At 43.2% G+C, this 19,888-nt stretch overlaps 1 pseudogene; it reads left to right on the top strand.

The window, feature by feature from the left end:
• The first annotated feature begins 17,632 nt into the window (after positions 1 to 17,632).
• Positions 17,633 to 19,350, top strand: LOC109461198 (60 kDa heat shock protein, mitochondrial pseudogene; annotated as a pseudogene).
• Positions 19,351 to 19,888: the final 538 nt, after the last annotated feature.

The raw sequence follows: 19,888 nt of genomic DNA, 5'->3' as shown, positions 1-19,888 counted from the left end.
AGTGCTGAGCTGTTGGTTTATTGTCAGCTCTTTCTCCTGCCACAGACACAGGAGGCCACAATACAGGAAGGAGTTCATGAGCTGAGTTTCAAGGGAGATGTGGGAAGGGCAGTGACAGACCACCCCATTCCAAACTGATTGAGGTTCTCTGAATGTCTGGAAAAGGCTGCTAGTGAGCAAGTGAGGAGTAGGGTCTCCCAAGGCCCAAAAGAAGGTGTTTCCAGGTATGGTGGGGGTAAAGGCTCTTCCCCGGTACGAACTCCAGATGCCAGACTGTGAATGGGGGACTGCCCCTGTGGTCACATGAGCATGACTCTGTAATTGCCAAGCAAAGCAAGCGAAACGGACGCTGGGTGTGGGGGAGCTGGAAGGATGTGGTGGTGCTGACGAAGACAGGTCCCCTTCTTCCCTTCAGTGCAAATTGCTTTTGGGGGTCACCTAAGGGCCACATGTCAGTTACCAAGTCTCAGGCTCCCACAGCAATCTGGGTGTGGCCTGGGTGCCTTAGCTCCTATCGCGTGGACAAGCCACATCACGTGGCTCCCAGAGTATGAGCAGCAGAATCTGGGGGTGCAGTCGGCTTCACACTTCCTCACCATGGCCCTTCCTCAGTTATGTCCCTTCTCTGAGCCTTAGTCTTGTCCTCTAAAAGGGGGATATCAGTTTCTATCTTAACAGGGTTAATCCCATGAGGGTTAATTTGGGTAATATGAGTGGCCCAGCCTGTAGCTGGCCCTCAACAGACCCTGCTGAAATCCATTTGGATTGCCAGATTAGATTGGAGACTGGCAGTGTTATCTGTAACTTCTTCCTAGAATCTGGCCTGTATCCATACTGTTGTAATTCCAGCATGCTCCATGTAGCCAGCTGGAAGGAACAGCCAAAACTTTTTTGATAGCCAGTGACAGAAAACCCTAAGTGGCTTAAACAAGTAAACAATCAAAGCAGGAGGAAATAATTTATAAAACTAAGAAGCTTAAAAGGCAGATGGCTTCAGGCAAAGCTGTACCTGGCGCTCTATAATGTCAGCAGGAACCATCTCTCCTCACCTCTTGGCTTTGCTTCCTTCCCTCTGTGCTGGTGTCATTCTCCCCTTTATGAAGGCAAGATGGCCACCAACAGACACAGGGTGATGTCATACCCTCTCAACTCCCCAAGAGAAAAAGAGGTTCTCTTCCCCCATGATTTCAGCAGTAAGGCCTGACCCTTGAGACCTGATTAGTCACATGCCCAGCCCTGAACAATCACTGTGGCCATGGAATATGCTGATTGGCCAGCTCAAGGTCATGTGACCACCCTGTCCAAGGAAGCCTATGAGCTGTTCACCCTATTTCTAGGGTGGGGGATAGTGTGATGCCTGAGAGAACAGTGCTAAGCGTCCAGCTGCTGCATTCCTCTGGGCTTAAGTTCCTGGGATGAACCTGGTCACATCCTCTTCCCACACCCCACTCACGTCTTGTTTACAAAAGAATTCATGGTGGCACCTCTTCCCTTTCCAAGCCCCATTTCACCCAGAGCAATAAGGAGCAAAACCTCCTGTTTAAAGATAGGATTTGGGGTCCCTTCCCAGCTTCAAGGTCTGCTTTTTAGTGTCCAATTTTAATCATTTGTTCAGTCAACAAACATCCACCGAGATCTTCTATATGCTACTATGAGTTTTCAGGACTGGTAATCATCCCGAGAATGGGCATCACCCAGGAGTCTTTCAAAGGAAATTATTTTCATCTGAGCAAATATCAGGAGGTACTTCCAGTCCCATCTGCCACTCCTCGTGTGGCCCTGAAAGAATTCCTCCCCCTCTCTGGCCTTCTGCTTTCTCATTTGCAAAGCAAGGCACTGGGGAAAATGAGATCTTGGAACCCCCTCAGCTCTGACGTACTGTGGTTTGATCTTAGAACAGCTCTCCAGCTGGGAGTCAGCCCAGGGCCAAGGAGGAGCTGGGGCTTTCCGGTCTGGGAGGACTGTGACGGGCCAGCCGTCATGAGTCGATGGGTTCCCGAATGGGGGAGTGGGAATGAATAAAAGACACTCTCACATATGATGGCGATCGCGGGACTTCAGTGATCCTGAAGACACTAAGTTTATTTTACTGCACCCATATAAGCAGTTTGAGCACGTGCAAGTATGTATTAACATAACAAATGTAAATTCTTTAGCTTTCACATAGAGGATACAAAATTCACCGAAACTCACAAGTAATTATCTTATCAATTGCCCTGATAGGCATCAGCCTTCTGTGTCTGGGAACTGGCCACTCCCACCAAATTCCTCAGCAGCTTACAAGCTCAATCTCCCCTCAGGTGCAGGAAGAGACAATTGCCTCAGGGGGAGGAAACAGGTAGCATAAACTGAGCCATTCTGCAAAGCTCAGAGTTTCCTGTAACCATGGCTCCCCACATCGGACCCCAGGTTCCAAGTTCCTGTGAGGTTGCCAATGCCGCTACTGCTACCCAAAATCTCTTTTGGGGGTGTTTTGTGAATCCCAAGGCCTTGACTGAAAGTCAAGTTTGGGACTCTGAAAGGGAGGTGTTGGGAGGCCTCATGGAGGGGAGGAGAGGACGGTGCAGAGCTTCCACAGGCCCATCCGTCAAGTACCTCCCTCCGTCCCCTCTTCCTCTACCCCAACCCTCTTTCTCAGTGGCACCTGAAAGTGGTCCTGGCTCCCCAAAGAGTAGTGACCCCTGATGTGTTGGTAGGGTAGGGAGGGATCCCTTTGAGGCACACCCAGTGAGAGGACTTTCCTTTTTTTCTGGTTGAGTCTAGTTTCTCTTCACTCTTTCAATATTTGGGGACATGAATTAATTCCCCAGGTCACTCTGTCACTCATTTGTCAGTTCACTTAGCCCCGCGTCACCTCATTAATTCATTTAGCTCCTTTACTTAGGTCATGTTTTGTGTTTTTTTTATTAAAGTTTATTGGGGTGAAAATTGTTAGTAAAGTTACATAGCTCCCAGAGTCAGTTCTCTTTCCATCACCATATAATAGACCCCATTTACCCTCTTCTAGAGCCCCTCCCCCCTTTATACTCTGGTAACCCCTAACTATTGTCCATGTCTATGAATTTTTGTTCCTTCATTTGTTTGTCTTGTTCTTTTGTTGTTTTTGGTTTATATACCACATATCAGTGAAATCATATGGTTCTCTGCTTTTTCTGTCTGATTTATTTCACTTAGCACTATAATCTCAGGATCCATCCATGTTGTCACAAATGGTACCGTTTCATCTTTTCTTATTGACAAATAGTATTCCATTGTGTATATATACCACAACTTCCTTATCCATTCATCTATCAAAGGACATTTTGGTTGTTTCCATGTCTTGGCCACCGTAAACAAAGCTGCAATGAACATTGGAGCACACGTGTCTTTATGGACAAATGTTTTCAGATTTTTTGGGTAGATACCCCAGGAAAGGGATTGCTGGGTCATATGGTAATTCTATTCATAATTTTTTGAGGGACCTCCACACTGCCTTCCATAACGGCTGCACCAGTCTGCATTCCCACCAACAGTGTATGAGGGTTCCTTTTTCTCCACAGCCTCTCCAACACTTGTTACTATTTGTCTTGTTGATGATAGCCATCCTGACTGGGGTGAGGCGATATCTCAGTGTGGTTTTTATTTGCATTTCTCTGATGATTAGTGATGTTGAGCATTTTATCATATGTCTATTTGCCATTTGTATGTCCTCTTTGGAGAAATGTCTCTTCAGGTCCTCTGCCCATTTTTTAATTGGGTTGTTGGTTTTTTGTTACTGAGTTGTATGAGTTCCTTATATATTTTGGATATTAGCCCCTTATCAGAGGCATTGTTTGCAAATATCTTCTCCCATTCAGTTGGTTGCCTCTTTATTTTGTCAATGGTTTCTTTTGCTGTGTAGAAGCTTTTAAGTTTGCTATAGTCCCATTCGTTTATTTTAGTTTTTACTTCCATGCCCTTGGAGTCAAATTCATAAAATGCTCTTTGAACCCAAGGTCCATAAGATTAATACCTATGTTTTCCTCTACACAGTTTATTGTTTCAGGTCTTATGCTTATGCAAAATGGTCTTTGATCCATTTTGAATTAATTTTGGTACGTGGTGAGAGATAGCAGTCCGGCTTCATTCTTTTACACGTGGCTTTCCAATTCTGCCAGCACCATTTATTGAAGAGGCTGTCTTTTCTCCATTGAATGTTTTTTGCTTCTTTGTCAAAAATTATCTGTCCATATTTATGTGGGTTTATTTCTGTGTTCTCAATTCTGTTCCATTGGTCTGTGTGTCTATTTTTCTGCCAATGCCTTGTTGTTTTGATTATTATTGCCCTGTAGTACAAGCTAAAGTCAGGGAGTGTGATAACTCCAGCATTGTTCTTTTTTCTTAGGATTGCTTTGGCTATTCAGGGTCTTTTGTGGTTCCAAACAAATCTGATGATTTTTGGTTCTATTTCTTTTAAAAATGCCATTAGGATTTTGATGGTCATTGCATTAAATCTGTATATTGCTTTGGGTAATATGGCCATTTTAACTATGTTGATTTTTCCAATCCATGAGCATGGACTGTATTTCCATTTTTTTGTGTCTTCTTCAATTTCTTTTTAAAAATGTCTTATGGTTTTCAGCATATAGGTCTTTCACATCCCTGGTTAAGTTTATTCCTAGGTATTTTATCCTTTTTGTTGCAATTGCAAAAGGAATTGTTTTATATTTCTTTTTCTGAGATTTCATTGTTAGTATATAGGAATGCAATGGACTTCTGTATGTTGATTTTGTAGCCGGCAACTTTACTGTATTCGTTGATTGTTTCTAATTGCTTTTTGGTGGAGTCTTTAGGGTTTTCTATATGTAGCATCATGTCATCTGCAAAGCGTGACAATTTAACTTTTCATTCCCAATTTGTATGCCTTTTATTTCTTTCTCTTCTAATGGCTCTGGCGAGGACTTCCAACACTACGTTGAAAAGCAGAGGTGATAGGGGACAGCCCTGTCATGTTCCTAAACGTAGAGCAAAGGGCTTCAGTTTTTCACCATTAATTACAAGATTAGCTGAGGGTTTGTCACATATGGCCTTTATTATGTCAAAGTGTTTTCCTTCTGTAACTATTTTATTATGTGTTTTAATCATAAATGGATGTTGTATCTTCTCAAACACTTTTTCTGCATCAATTGATATAATCATATGATTTTTGTCCTTTATTTTGTTTATGTGATGTATCACATTGATGGATTTGTGTATGTTGAACCATCCCTGTACCCCTGGGATGAACCCCACTTGGTCGTGATGAATAATCTTTTCAATGCATTGTTCAGTTCGATTTGCTAGAATTTTGTTTAGGATTTTTGCATCGGTATTCATCAGAGATATTGGTCTGTAGTTTTCTTTTATTGTGTTATCCTTACTAGGTTTTGGTATCAGGGTAATGTTGGCCTCATAAAATGAGTTTGGGAGTATTGTCTCTTCTTCAATTTTTCGGAAGAGTTTGAGTAGGACAGGTATTAGATCCTCTTTGAAGGTTTGGTACAATTCACTAGTGAAACCATCTGGTCCCAGACTTTTGCTTTTGGGAAGGTTTCAGATGACTGATTCTATTTCCTTACTGGTGATAGGTCTATTTAGATTTTCCAATTCTTCATGATTCAGCCTAGGAAGGCTATATGTTTCTAAGAACTTGTCCATTTCTTCTAGGTTATTGAATTTGGTGGCATATAGTTCTTCATAGTATTCTTGGATGATCCTTTGTATTTCCGTGGCATCCATGATAACTTTTCCTCTTTCATTTCTGATTTTGTTTATTAGTGTCTTTTCTCTTTTTATCTTTGGGAGCCAAGGGTTTGTCAGTTTTATTAATCTTTTCAAAGAACCAGCTCTTTGTCACGTTAATTTTTTCTATTGTCATTTTGTTCTCTATTTCATTTAGTTCTACTCTGATTTTTATCATTTCCTTTCTTCTGCTGACCTTGGGTTTTATTTGTTCTTCCGTTTTCTAGTTCTTTAAGGTGTAACGTGAGGTTATTTATCTGGGATTTTTCTTGTTTCTTGAGATAGACCTGTAATGATATAAGTTTCCATCTTAAAACTACTTTCACTACTTCCCAAAAATTTTGGTAGGATGTATTTTGATTGTTATTTGTTTCTATCTATCTTTTGATCTCTCCTCTTATTTCTTCTTTGACTCAGTCGTTCTTTAAAAGTATGTTGTTTAATCTCCACATATTTGTGGGTTTTCCTTCTTTCTTTTTGCAGTTGATCTCCAATGTCAAAGCCTTGTTGTCAGAGAATATGCGTGGTATGATTTCAATCTTCTTAAATTTGCTGAGGCTGATTTTATGTCCCAATATATGGTCTATCCTTGAGAATGTTCCATATACACTAGAAAAAATGTATAGTCTGATATTCTAGGATGAAGTGCTCCATAAATGTCAATTATGTCCATTTCATCTAATGTGTCATTTAGGGCTGCTATTTCGTTATTTATTTTCTGTTTGGGTGATCTATCCATTGCTGTCAATGATGTATTTAAGTCCCCTAGTATAATTGTGCTTTGGTCAATTTCTCCCTTTAGTTCTGTTAGTAGTTGCTTGGTATATTCCCTGATTGGGGGCATAAATATTGATGACTGTTATGTCTTCTTGTTGTACAGTCCCCTTCACCATTATGAAATGTCCATCTTTGTCTCTTGTTATCTTTTTCACCCTGAAGTCTGTTTCATCTGATATCAGTATGGCTACACCTGATTTTCTCTGGATACCATTTGCTTGGAGTGTCAATTTCCACCCTTTCACTTTGAGGTTATATTTGTCCTTGTAGCTGAGATGTGTCTCTTGGAGGCAGCATATGGATGGGTTTAGTTTTTTGATCCAATCTGCTATTCTGTGCCTTTTTATTGGTGAGTTCAGTCCATTTACATTTATGGTGATTATTGATATGTGAGGATTTCCTATCATTTTATCTTTGGTTTTCTGGTAAGACTGTGTCTCCATTGTTTCTTTGCCTCTTTGTTTTTGTCTATAATTTCTGTGTGGTGGTATTCTATGATGTTTCCCTCTGTTTCTTCTTTTATTATTTTATATATTTCAGTTCTGGAATATTTTTGTGTGGTTACCATTAAGTTTATGTAAAAGAAAGTTTGATATTTAGAGTATTCCATTTTCTTCAGCACGCTTACTTTCTCCATTCTCATATTCCGGTTCAGGCCTTTACTCTTCCCCCTTTTATGCTCTGGTTGTCACAAATTATCCTTATTTATGCTGGTCGAATAGCCTCCTTCAGTATTTCTTGTAGTGCAGGTCGTGTGTTAGAAAATTCCGTCAGACTCTGTATGTCAGGAAAGATCTTTATTCCTCCTTCATGTCTAAAGGATATCTTTGCTGGATATATTATTCTTGGCTCATAATTTCTCTTTTTCAATAGTGGGAATATTTGATTCCACTCCCTCCTGGCTTGTAGAGTTTCTGCTGAAAAATCTGATGGTAATCTAATGGGTTTTCCTCTGTAAGTTACCGTCTTCTTTTCCCAGGTTGCCTTGAGGATTCTTTCTTTGTCGTTAATTGTTGACAGTTTCAATACAATGTGCCTTGGAGAGGGCCTGTTGGGTTGAGGTAATTAGGTGTTCTATTTGCTTCTTGGATTCGAAGACCCAGTTCTTTCCAAAAGTTTGGGAAGTTCTCATCGACTATTTGTTTGAATATACTCTCTGTTGCCTTCTCTCTTTTATCTTCTTCTGGTATGCCCATTATTCTTATATTGCTCTTTCTGATGGAGTCAGAAAGTTCTTGTAGAGTTCTTTCATTTCTTTTAAGTCTCAAGTCTCTTTCTTCTTCCATCTGTGTCATTTCCAGATTCCTATCTTCGATGTCACTGATTCTTTCCTCCACTGGTCAACTCTACTACCTAAGCTGGCTATTTCATTCTTCATTTCTTTTATTGAATTTTAATCTCCAGAAATTCTATTTGGTTCTTTTTTAAAATTTCAGTCTCTTTGGTAAAATGTTCATTTTGTTCTTTGATTGTGTTTTTAGTTCATAAAACTGTGTTTTCTTGCATCTCATTGAGTTTTTCAACAATTGCAATCTTGAATTCTCTGTCATTTAAGTCACATGTCTTAAGTTCATTTTCTGGAGACTTCATTTTCTTTCTGAACTGTCTTGCTACCTTGGTTATTCATGGCAATTGATGATTTATTGTTTCTCTTCCTAGACATCTACAGGAGTGGCTTCTGCAACAGGTTGATAGAAAGAGGTCTTTCTTTTTTTTTTTCCAGTAGGTGTTGGTAGAATGTTTTATTTTCTCTCCGTCTGCAGCCCCTCATTCTCTCTCACACTGTAGTGTTATATTTTTCTGCACTATTCCGCCTTCTCACACAATGGGGAGATTCCCCGGAAGACGGGCTGGTCCTTGTGAACAGTTTACCTGGGTTATAGGGTGCCGCCTCCGTGGGGGGATGTGGAGAACTTTTGAAGCTCTTCCTACACTAATTCAGAACCCGTGTGTTTCAGCAGCTCTGTTTACTCCTGCACGGATTTGCTCAGCTAGGTGGGGACAGATGCAGGGTGGGTAATGTGTTGTGGCCCAGAGCAATGGCTGCGACCACCACCACAGCCAGTCCTGCTTCCACAACTCCCTCCCCTTTCCCAGAAGTAGTTGGGCCGCAACTCCGTTTCTGCAGACCACAGTTCTCAGAGCTGCAAATATTCTGTTCTTTTGATCTGACACTGCTACTGTTGCACATTTAGCACTGGGCAAGTAGGGGCGGGGCGAGCTCTGGAAGGTTAGGTAGGGGTCGGCTAGTATCAGTGCCTAAGGCTCCGTTCTCTGCTCAGCAGTGAGGGCTTAAACCACCGTTTTCAGCCTTCTTCCCTCAGTCTTTGCTCCGAGGTCTCTGCTGTGAGCATTGGGTTTAGCCATGTTATATGCTGCCCCTCAGCCCTGTGGGCTGTAAGCGGAGCCCTAGCAGTACGAATTCTTCCCTCTCCCGAAACTGAAGTAGTTGGGAATGCAGTGAGCTCGGAGCTCCCAGCTAAGTTTGCATCCTGAGCCCCCGCAGCCCCGTTTCCACATTTCCCCCTTCCCTCCTCCCCCACCCGCCCAATTTGCCCAACTTTAGATGATTTCAATTGCGTGTCTCTTACTCTTGCCTGTCTGCTGTGCAGTGAGTCCTTTGTGGAATTATAGCTGTTCAATTTGTTATAAATTCCAGGGGAGATTTCAAGAGGCTCACCTCACGCTGCCATTTTTATGACGTCCCTTTTTTTTTTTTTTTTTTTTTAAAGTGAGGGGAAGATTTATTAGGAAACAGAGGGGACCAAAAAGCAGAGCCTAGAGTAGCTGGACTTCTCAAAACATTGAAGCCAGCAACTCGTAAGACATGAGACACCAAGTCTGTTGCCTTTCTTCATCAGCCAGTGCCACAGAATCGCTGTCTACTTCTCTGCACACCACCACTAGATCCTCCTGTCCTTTAAATCTATTGGTTTCTCTCAGTTTCTCTCAGTTTTCCTGCCTGTAAAACTGAAAATGGCCTCTTGCCCATTTATAATCTGTTCTCCTCACTACGACCAGAGTGATTTATTGAAAATGGAAATTGTACTCAATGGTTTTCCATTGCTCCAAGGGTGAACATCCAAATCTTAAGTGTGGTGTGGAACCAGGTTACCATTCATCCCCATTCAGTGGCCTTGCTGTGGCACCTGTCTCATTGGCATTATACACACCTTTGCCCCCATTACTCTCAGGTGTGGCAAAGGGGCTAATGTACGGTGACAGAAATGTGAGCACTCACTTTAAGAACCAGAGTGTGATTTACTACCTTTTCCTTCTTCCCGGGCAATGGCAGTAGTCCAGATAGAGATGGCTGTGGCAGCCTGAGTCCCAGGGAAGTGACACGAGGCAGAGCCATGTGGACAGGAAGCGTGAGGGATAAATAAGGCCCACTATAGGCCACTGAGCTCTGGGGAGCCCCCTGTTACTCAGCATGACCAGCCTGTCCTTCGATACACATGGCCCACGCTCTGTCACTCATGTCCATGTCTTTGCTGAGCCCACTGCCTTTCAGGACTTCACAAGTTACTCCCTCCCACCTCAGAACGTGTCTCTTGTTCTCTCTCCTAGGGAAGTTCCTGACACCCTCTTTTGCTCAGTCCATATTTACTCACCAGTGAGATCTCAGCTTAAATGTGAACTACTCAGGAAAGGATTGTCTGACCTGTGTTCAAGTACGTTGAATTTACCCTCTTTGTCATTAGTTCTCTTTCACTAAACTGTGAGTTCCATGAAGGCATAGCCTAGGAATTTAGCCCCTGCTCTTTTGAGACCCTGCTCCATCTCCACCATGTCAGGGCACTGCTCCACAAACCTGCCCCATGGTAGGGCAGAGAGACAGGCAAACAGCAGCATTTGAACCCACTGTGATTGTTCTAGCAGGAAGTTAGTATAAAAGAGGCTGGAGGGAAGGCCAGGGAGACTGCCTGGAGGAGGAGGTGGTGTCAGAGTGGGTTTTGAGGAAGAGCTGGAGTTGTCCAAGTGGGGAGCTTTCAGGGGGAAAGTGGGGGGGGGGGGGGATTATAGAGCAAGATGCAGTGTGTCCAAAGTTGCCAAGGCTTGAAAGCGGATGAGCTCAGGAGCAGTGGGACCAGAGTGAACATCTGGCATCTGTATTCCTGTGAACACAAGTGTTTTTGTTTCAGCGCCTTTGCAGTGAAAAGTGGCTTGTGGTGTTTGGTTCTCAGGGTCTGTAGACAGTGATGATAATAGCAGGTGCCAGGCCTTCCACACAATGGGTGTCAGTGACAGACTGTGATCTGGGAGTCTGGTGGGCCACCTCTGGGTGCCTGCTGGAGCTTTGTTCCGGCAGGAAGCAGTGAGACAGCTTTGTCTCCACTCTGCTCATTGGAGATGTCTCATGCCTTAAGTTCCTGTCCTTGTTTTCAAGAGCCCACCATAGTCAGTTCTTTCTAGTAAATCAAGACTTCCTGCTCACACAGCCCCAGCAGTCATTTAAAATTTGCATGAGATAAATAAAATGGAAGAAAGATGAATCAGCAAAAACACCATGTCACTAGATATAATCTCTCAGTATTATTTTGTTATTAAAATGATCTGTGGGTAGCAGGATAAGGCCAAATGAGTCCTGCTGCTCAGTGATGGACTGTGGTCACTCAGCAGTTCCCTGCTTTGGGGGAGAAGGCGTGTCCACACAGGACTGGGGTTTCAGGGCTGTGATGGAACGTCGCAAAAGATCCTCCAGTCTCCCAGAAGGTGGGAAAGTGGGCAGTGATGCTAAAAAGTCACTGTCCTTTGTGGCCCTTGATTTTCTCATTGTGATAGTGGGGAGTGAAGCCCTATCCTCACTGCCAACTTTACTGGAGAGTGCTTGGAAAAGTCTATTTATTCCAAGGAATTGTTGTTTCTGATGGTATTATTATTTTCGTGCCAGTTGAGAGGTAGTCTCTGAGGGCTCCCTGAAATGGGGGACAGACACCCACAGAACCTGCATCCTGACTCAGTGCACAAGTTCTCTATGACAAAGCTGACCTCTGTGTCATGGACACCTAGAGGAGGGGTCCTGAACTCCTGCTGGGGAGGAAAGGGCTAGGACACTGCAGCCTCGGCATAAGGGAAGGAGAGGGGGACCCTCCAGGCAGCGGGTGTCCCAAGAGCAAAGGCCTGCAGGCCTGAGTAGGCAAAGGTGGTGAAGGAATGCTGTCCTTCTGCCTCAGGGAGGCGGGTCTGATAAGGCTCAAAGGGCCATTTCCTGGCTGCCCTCTGCGTTAGTGATGATGAGCTCCTGCCTGGCCCTCTGTGCTGGCTGTCTGGCTGTTCTTCAGTCCTAAGCTCACCAGCATAGAGTAGTCACAAGCCTGCCCCAGACAGGTGGGAGAACGGAGCCCCGGAAGGAAGGTGGGTGGGCAGTGAGAGGCTCCAGGACACTGGCAGCCACAGGGGTGGGCACTGTAGAAGTTGAGGTCTCGTGCTGCCAGAGTCTGGCCAGGGCCAGCTCCAAGGCCAGTGGGCTGCTCCTTGAGAGGCACTGCCTTACAGAGTACCTAGTACCTGCTAGCTGGCTTCAAAACTCCCAGGCCAGAGCTGAATGGGCTCTCCAGGTCAGCAAGTAGGTCTCATAGTGTCAGCAAGTAGGTATCATAGTGTGCCACCTCTGACCGACTGTCCCTGGCAGTCTGCAGTGCCAAGCTGAGGAGTCCAAAGCCGTGTACTGTGTGCTCAGCGTGAAAGAGTGCTGCAATCCACTAGTAATGTCTGAAGTGGGCGAGGCAGGGGACATTGTGTTATGCATGCCAGCCATGTCTTATTCCTGGGACACCCTTATTTTGCATTTGGAGAAACTGAGGCCTAGGAGGAGGAATGCCCTGATCCAATTTTCAGTTCTTTCACTTCCTGGTCTGGCCTCTCCAGATCACTAGGTACCCACTGTGACACAAAGTGAAAGCAGTGAATTGTGTGACAGGGAAGTCATGGTGGGTCTGTCTGGATCCACACACTGTTCCTCCTCTTTTTTTCTCCTTTGCCGATATCTTTTTAATATTTAATGTGTTTTATACATTATAAAGAATAATAAGATAATGAGCATCTGTGAACCCACCACTCAACTCCCGAACTAGAACCTTCTCAATAACTTGAATTGGTGTGTTTGCATCTTGTCCTACCCTGGAGGTCGCCACAATTCTAAATTTTGTGTTTGTTTGTAATTCTCTTGCTCATAGGTTTACTACGTATGTCTAAACAATGTATTGTTTTGTTTGTTCTTGAGCTTTATAAAAATGCTATACTATGTGTGGGCTTCTAAGATTTGTAATTTTTACTCAGCATTTTACAATTCTAAGCTTTATTCATGTTGTCATATGTAGCTGTAGTTTATTTTCACTAGTGTGATGATAAATTGTGTGACTATTCCACAATTTATTTATTTTTATTTTTTAATTTCATGAGTTTTCTCATGAAATTCTCTAAATTGCTTTTTTTTTTTTTTTTAATTTTATTGGGGAATATTGGAGAACAGTGTGTTTCTCCAGGGCCCATCAGCTCCAAGTCGTTGTCCTTCAATCTAGTGGTGGAGGGCACAGCTCAGCTCCAAGTCCAGTTGCCATTTTCAATCTTTAGTTGCAGGGGGCGCAGTCCACCGTCCCATGCGGGAATTGAACCGGCAACCTTGTTGAGAGCTCACTCGTGCTCTAACCAACTGGGCCAATTGGCTGCCCCCTCCACAATTTATTTTTGCACTCTTCTGTCAATAAGTATTTGGATGATTTCTGTTTTGGGTTGTTGTCCCCCCCCCCCCCCCCCGATTATTAACAATGCTGCTATGAGATCTTCTTGTATGTGCCTTGTGTGGACTTGCAGGGTTATAAGGTATGTGAACAGTCAACCTAACAAGAAAATGCCAGTGATTTATAAAGTGGTGGTACCAGTTAACACTCTCACCAACAGTATTGATGTATTCCAGTTTATTTGTACCCTCTCAAACCCTTGGTACTGTCCAGATGTCTTCCTTTTTCCAGTCTAGTGGGCACAAAATGACATCTCATTGGGATCTTAGTTTGCATTTCCCTGTGAACTACTGAAGTTAAGCATCTTTTGCTACCATGTTTCCCCGAAAATAAGACCTAGCCAGACCATCAGCTCTAGTGTGTCTTTTGGAGCAAAACTTAATATAAGACCCTGTATTATATCATATCACATCATACATCATATCATATTATATAAGACCCAGTCTTGTATTAAAATAAGACTGTGTCTTATATTAATTTTTGCCCCAAAAGATGCATTACAGGTGATGGTCCAGCTAGGTCTTATTTTTGGGGAAACATGGTATGTTCATCTGTGTACCTGCCTCCTCCTCTAAGAAATGCCTGCTCCAGTCTTTTTGCTCAATGCTTCTTTTTCCTATAGATTTGTAGGAGATCTTTATGTATTCTGGATACTAATGCTTTGCTGGTTCTGCATATTCCAAGTGTCTTCTTGTTGTTTGTAGTTTGTCTTTTCACCTGTCTTTTGGTAAAAAGTAATTATTTGTTTTACTGAAGTCAAATCTACCAACTTTTTTATGCTTAGTGAGCTTTTTGTTTCTTGTTTAAGACGTTGTTCCCAGCCCACAACTCTGCACCCCCACAGCAGGGGTGGAGCCTTATTGGCAAGGACTTGGTGTCCTGTTCCGGGCTTGAAGGTGATGGAGTGCTGTTAAAAGGCTATCAGTCTTTTAGATTCCTACTGTGGCTCTGACTCATACTCTATGATGATGATAATGATGATGACAATTTGAACAGATAGTCCCTTATAAAAATTCTTTTTAAAGTTTTCCCTTTCAAATGTAGGTTTTTAGTGTGCCTGCAATTGGTTTGGGGATGTAGTGTGAGGTAGGGATCCAACTTCATTTTTCCGTATGGATACCCAATTGTTCCAGCTCCATTCACTAAATGGGCCTCCTTTTCTAAGTCACATATTTAGAAGCTTTTTTAAAAATCATAAGTAATGAGGCTTTTAGATCTTTGGTATTTGTAGAGTACCCTGCAGTCATGCCTTTTGTCTGTCTTCTGCCCTTCTCTCTTTTTTTACCATTGTGATGTCTGGTATGTGCACACCTCAGGAGACCCGGGTAGCAACCCAAGGATGGTTTTGGGAGGATAAGGAAATGCAATCACAGAGGAGGGGCTGTCTGTAATCATCATGCTGGGGTGACCCTGACATGGAGTCTGGCGGGGACTCACCGAGCGCAATGTCTGTGACCCTTCCTCTCAGTGTCTGACTGTGCATAGTAGGGCCCTGGAGCTGGTGGTGGAGAGATCAGACCCGATAGCCTGCATTCCATTTCCCTCCTATGGGCTCTGCTGAGACATCATGAAGACCATTCTGGCACGTTTCTCCTAAAGGCTTGAAAGGCATTTACTGCTCCTGCTTTTCATTCCCTGACCTCATCCCTCCTGGTGTCATTTCAATGATGAAGTATCTGTGGTTTAATATACTCCTCCTCGCATTCCCCACCAGCTCCTCGCCTGGTAGTGAGGAGAAAGAACTGTGGGAGCAGCACACCATCACCCTCAAGCCCAAAACAGAGAGTCTGTCCTTGCCAATAAAGCTCCACCCATGCTGTGGGGCTACAGAGTTGTGGGCTCTGATTACACACCTCAGCTCATCCCTACCTCCTGGGCCCTTGACCTAAGCACCACTCTGAGGTCTTGAGCCTAGAAGTGAGGTAGCCGCCCCTCCCTGACCAGTAGCAGGCACTTGCTCCAGCTCCCCTCACCGCCTGACCCGTCTGGCTCCCAGGCTCCTTCAGGGTCAGCGAGGGCAGACCCTGTACAATCTTGCCCAGGGAAAGGCTGCTGGAGCCTTTGAGGCTCCTGCAGTGGCTCTGACCCATGCCCTATGACGATGGCAGTGATGATGACAACAGCTCACTTCCACAGCCTTGTGATGCACCAGGCGCTGGTCTAAGCGTTTCATTGAGAGTCCTCACAACCCCATAAGGAGATGCTGTTTCTATGCCCATTTTAGGAGAAAGCCAAGCCTTAGGACTATTGTGTGACTTGCTCAGGGTCACTCAGCAGGTCGATCAATGACCTGAGATTTGAGCCCAGATGGGGGGCCCCTTTCAGTCTCCTATTCCTCAGCAGTGCCTTGAGGCTGGGGCAGTTCCAGAGGATTGTGCTCTGCTGTACACACCCAGCTCCTGAGGCAGCCCCTGCTCTGTTCCCTCAGTGTGGGAACCTGCAGCTCAGCAGGCCTGGCCCAGGGCCCAGCCCTGGCGGGTGCTCCACTGATTCAGCATTTGTGTGGTGGAGCGCCTCCTTCCTGTGGCCTGGGCACTGCTAGCTCCATTCTCATCCTGCACTGTAGCTGGCACTGCCCAAAACCAGGCCCTCAAGCCTATCATCTTCCAGAGACAAAAAGAGCTTGTTTTGCACCTGCCTTCCTCCCCAGTTGTGCATCAATGATATGTAAATGATGGGTGTGGCTGTTTCAACAAAAACTTACAAAACCAGATGGTGGGCCTAACAAGGCCTGTGGGCCATGGCTTATTGACTCAAGTGTAGAGTGCTTGAGACAGGGCAGACTAAGGGGAAGCTGCCACTGTAATCATGAAGGATGATGATGATGATGACACCATCCTCTTCCAGGATAAATCAGCTTCATCTGAAAACTCAGTCGTTGATTTCTTTTCCTTCTCCTTCCATCCAGTACATTAAAAAATATCTATTATTATTCTTCCTCTTTAACTTGGAATCTCTATGTAATGTTTCCCATCTTCAGTTCCCTTCTGTCTCTGTCTCCTATTCCTTGCTCCCATCTCTTCCAAGATAATTACTCCCACAGGTGCTTTAACTACTTTCCTTCCTGTTTTCTCCAAGTCCCTTGTTCCAACAACTAGCGTCCATTTCCTTCCTTCTATTCCTTTCTAAGGAGTCCTTACCTTGCTACAGACTCTCACTCCCCCTACTATAAATTATTCCTTTGATGCTATTTCCATTGAGTGTAATAAAGATAACAGGATGCTATTAAAAGGTAAAGGGTGATATTTTGATGGTATCTGACCAGGGACTCCTGAATACCTGGATCCAGCCACCTCTCAAGGACCCCAAAAGAAATTTACGCAAAATGAACAAGGCAAAGTAACATTTCACTATTAGCTGGAGCTTTGGTCCCAAACACCAGTATGGGACTCCAGTGAACGAAGCCAAGCTACGTGGAGGACTCATTTTTCCACAATCAGACAGGTCTCCATATCCACTGTTCAAAGAAGGTCAGAGGCTGCTCTGTTATGTCCACCCTGATGTCCAATCTCAGTTCTTATCAATCTACTAGACCCAAAAGGAAGAGGGACAGATAAACAGCAAGTTTGCCCCAACCCTGGTATGAAGGACAGACAGACTCCCAGAAGGGAGCTGCCTCCAACATCTTGTCTAGCCATGAAATCGTCCAAAAAGACCATAGGTACATGCACACTAACTTTGAACTCCCCACAGTGACTCCACCCACTAGCAGATATAACTAGGTAAAATTTTCATTTCTGCACCTTAAAGTAATAATAATAGTTAAGTTAAAGCAAGCAACAGCCTGTGAGGAAATATTCACCACATGTGATAAAATTATCCAAAATATATAAAAACTTCTACAAACCAGTAAGAAAAAGTCAAACACCACAACAAGAACAAAGGACAAGATAGGAAATTCATAGATGAAATAGTCATAGTCAAAACTGGAAAGATGTTCAACTGTGTTAATAACCTGTAAAGATCAAATTTAATCATCACATATTTTTATCTATCAAACTTACCAAAGTTAAAACTTGGAATGTAATTGGTGCTAACTGAAGCCAATTTAGCAGTACCTACCACAATTTTCAGACACCCAATAATTTTGTTTCCTAGTACCTAGAGAAATATTTGCTCATGCACAAAATTATGTCTAGCGGTGTTCATTCATTCTGCATTTTTAAAATAGTAAAAAAATGAAATGCGCTAAATATTTATCAATATCAGAATATAAAAAAATAGTCTATCTATGGAATTAAATGCCACAATTTAAAAGAATACTATTCACCTGGGGGTCACGAGTTCATTGATGTATGTGCCCTGCGCTCTGTCCCTCACTTGCTCGGAATGGCCTGCCTCACCGCCTGCACACCTGTAGCTGACCCACAGAAATGCTTCAATTATACGAAGTCCTTCACCAGATGAGGCCAGTATCCAGGGCACTGGCTCCTCATCTCACGTGGGTTTATGCCAAAGATGTAAAATTTGGTGCAGATGCCCAAGCCTTAATGCTTTAAGGTGTAGACCTTTTAGCTGATGCTGTAGCCATTACTATGGAGCCTAAGGGAAGGACAGTGATTATTGAACAGAGCGGGGAAGTCCCCAAGTACCAAAAGATGATGTGACTGTTGCAAAGTCCATTTACTTAAAAGATAAATATAAAAATATTGGCACTAAACTTGTTCAAGATGTTGCCAAGAATACAACAGAAGAATGGGGCTGGCACCACTACTGCTACAGTGCTGCATGCTCTACTGCCAAGGAAGGCTTCGAGAAGATTAGCAAAGGTGCTAATCCAATGGAGATCAGGAGGGGTGTACGCCAGCTGCTGATGCTATAACTGAACTTGAGAAGCAGTCCACACCTATGACAACTCCTGAAGAAAATGCTCAGGTTGCTATGATCTGCAAATGGAGATAAAGAAATTGTCGACATCATTTGTGATGCAATGAAAAAGGTTGTAAGAAAGGACATCATCACGGTAAAGGATAGAAAAACCCTGTATAATGAATTAGAAATTACTGAGGACATAAAGTTTGATCAAGGTTATATTTATCCATACTTTATTAATACAGCAAAAGGTTGGAAATGTGAATTCCAAGATTCCTGTGTTCTACTGAGTGAAAAGAAAATTTCAAGTGTCCAGTCCATTGTACCTGCCCTGGAAATTTCCCGGGCTCCCGTAAGTCCTCGGTCATAATTGGGGGAGATGTCAAAGGAGAGGGGCTAAGTACACTCGTTTTGAACAGGCTACAAGTTGGTCTTTAGGTTGTAGCAGTCAAAGCTCCAGGTTTTGGTAACAATAGAAAGAACCAGTTTAAAGACATGGCTATTGCTACTGATGGTGCAATGTTTGGAGAAGAACTGATTCTAAATCTTGAGGACATTCAGCCTCATGACTTACAAAAAGTTGAAGTCACTGTGACCAAAGATGATGTCATGCTCTTGAAAGGAAAAGGAGACAAGGCTCAAACTGAAAGACGTATTCAAGAAATCATCGAGCAGTTAGATATCACAACTAGTGAATATGAAAAGGAAAAACTAAATGAACATCTGGCAAAACTATCAGATGAAGTAGCTGTGCTGAAGGTTGGTGGGACAAGCGATGCTGAAGTGAATGAAAAGAAAGAGTAACAATTGCCCTCAATGCCACACGAGCTGCTGTTCAGGAAGGTGTTCTTCTGGGAGGGGGTCGTGCCCTGCTTCGGTGCATTCCAGCCTTGGACTCATTAACTCCAGCTAATGAAAATAAAACATATCGGTATACAAATTATTTCTTAAAACCACTCAAAATTCCTGCAACGACCATTGCTTAAGAATGCAGGTGTTGAGGGATCATTGATAGTTGAGAAAAGCTATGCAAAGTTCCTCAGAAGTTGGTTATAATGATGTGTTTGGTGAATATAGTGGGAAAAGGAACCATTGAACCAACTAACGTTGTAAGAATTGCTTTATTGGACACTGCTGGAGTGGCCTGTTAACTGCAGCAGAAGTTGTAGTCACAGAAATTCCTAAAGAGAAAGACCCTGGAGTTGGTGGAATGGATGGAATGGGAGGTGGTATGCATGGGCAGCGGCATGTATGGGAAGCGGCGTGTTCTAATTCCTAGAGCAGTGCTTTACCATTACTAATGGGAACTGTGAGAGGGAGTTCAAGGCAGTGCGCCTCACCTATAACTTCAGAGAAGTCAGCTGAAGGAAATGACTAGAGAAAAGGCTGACGTTTAAGAAAATCACTATGACCATCAGTTACTGGTTTCAGTTGACAACATACAATGGTTTACTACTGTCCATGCCTATAGATAATTTATTTTGTATTTTTGAATAAAGACATTTGTACATTCCTGATAACCAAGTGCAAGAGCCATGTACCAATGTACTGTTTTCAACTTAAGTCACTGAGTCATTTTTACTATTTCACTATTCTGTTAAAACAGGATTTCAGTACTTGCTATCACCCGATGAGAAGTTAAGAAGCAGCCTATATGTGGAGAGTAAGAACTGTGTACAAAGTAGTAATATCCAATTATATGACAACCTTTGTGTCACAAAAATTTGTTTAAAGTTTAAAAAATGTGTTAAATAAATGAATACTATCTACCTATACACAAACTTGGAAATTATTCTAAGACATTTTAAAATGAAAAA

Source organism: Rhinolophus sinicus, chromosome 1 (assembly GCF_057876585.1).
Source record: "Rhinolophus sinicus isolate RSI-liver-muscle chromosome 1, RSI-T2T, whole genome shotgun sequence".
NCBI lineage: Eukaryota > Metazoa > Chordata > Mammalia > Chiroptera > Rhinolophidae > Rhinolophus > Rhinolophus sinicus.
Note: the sequence above shows the minus strand (reverse complement) of the source record. Positions and strands in the feature narration are given on the sequence as shown.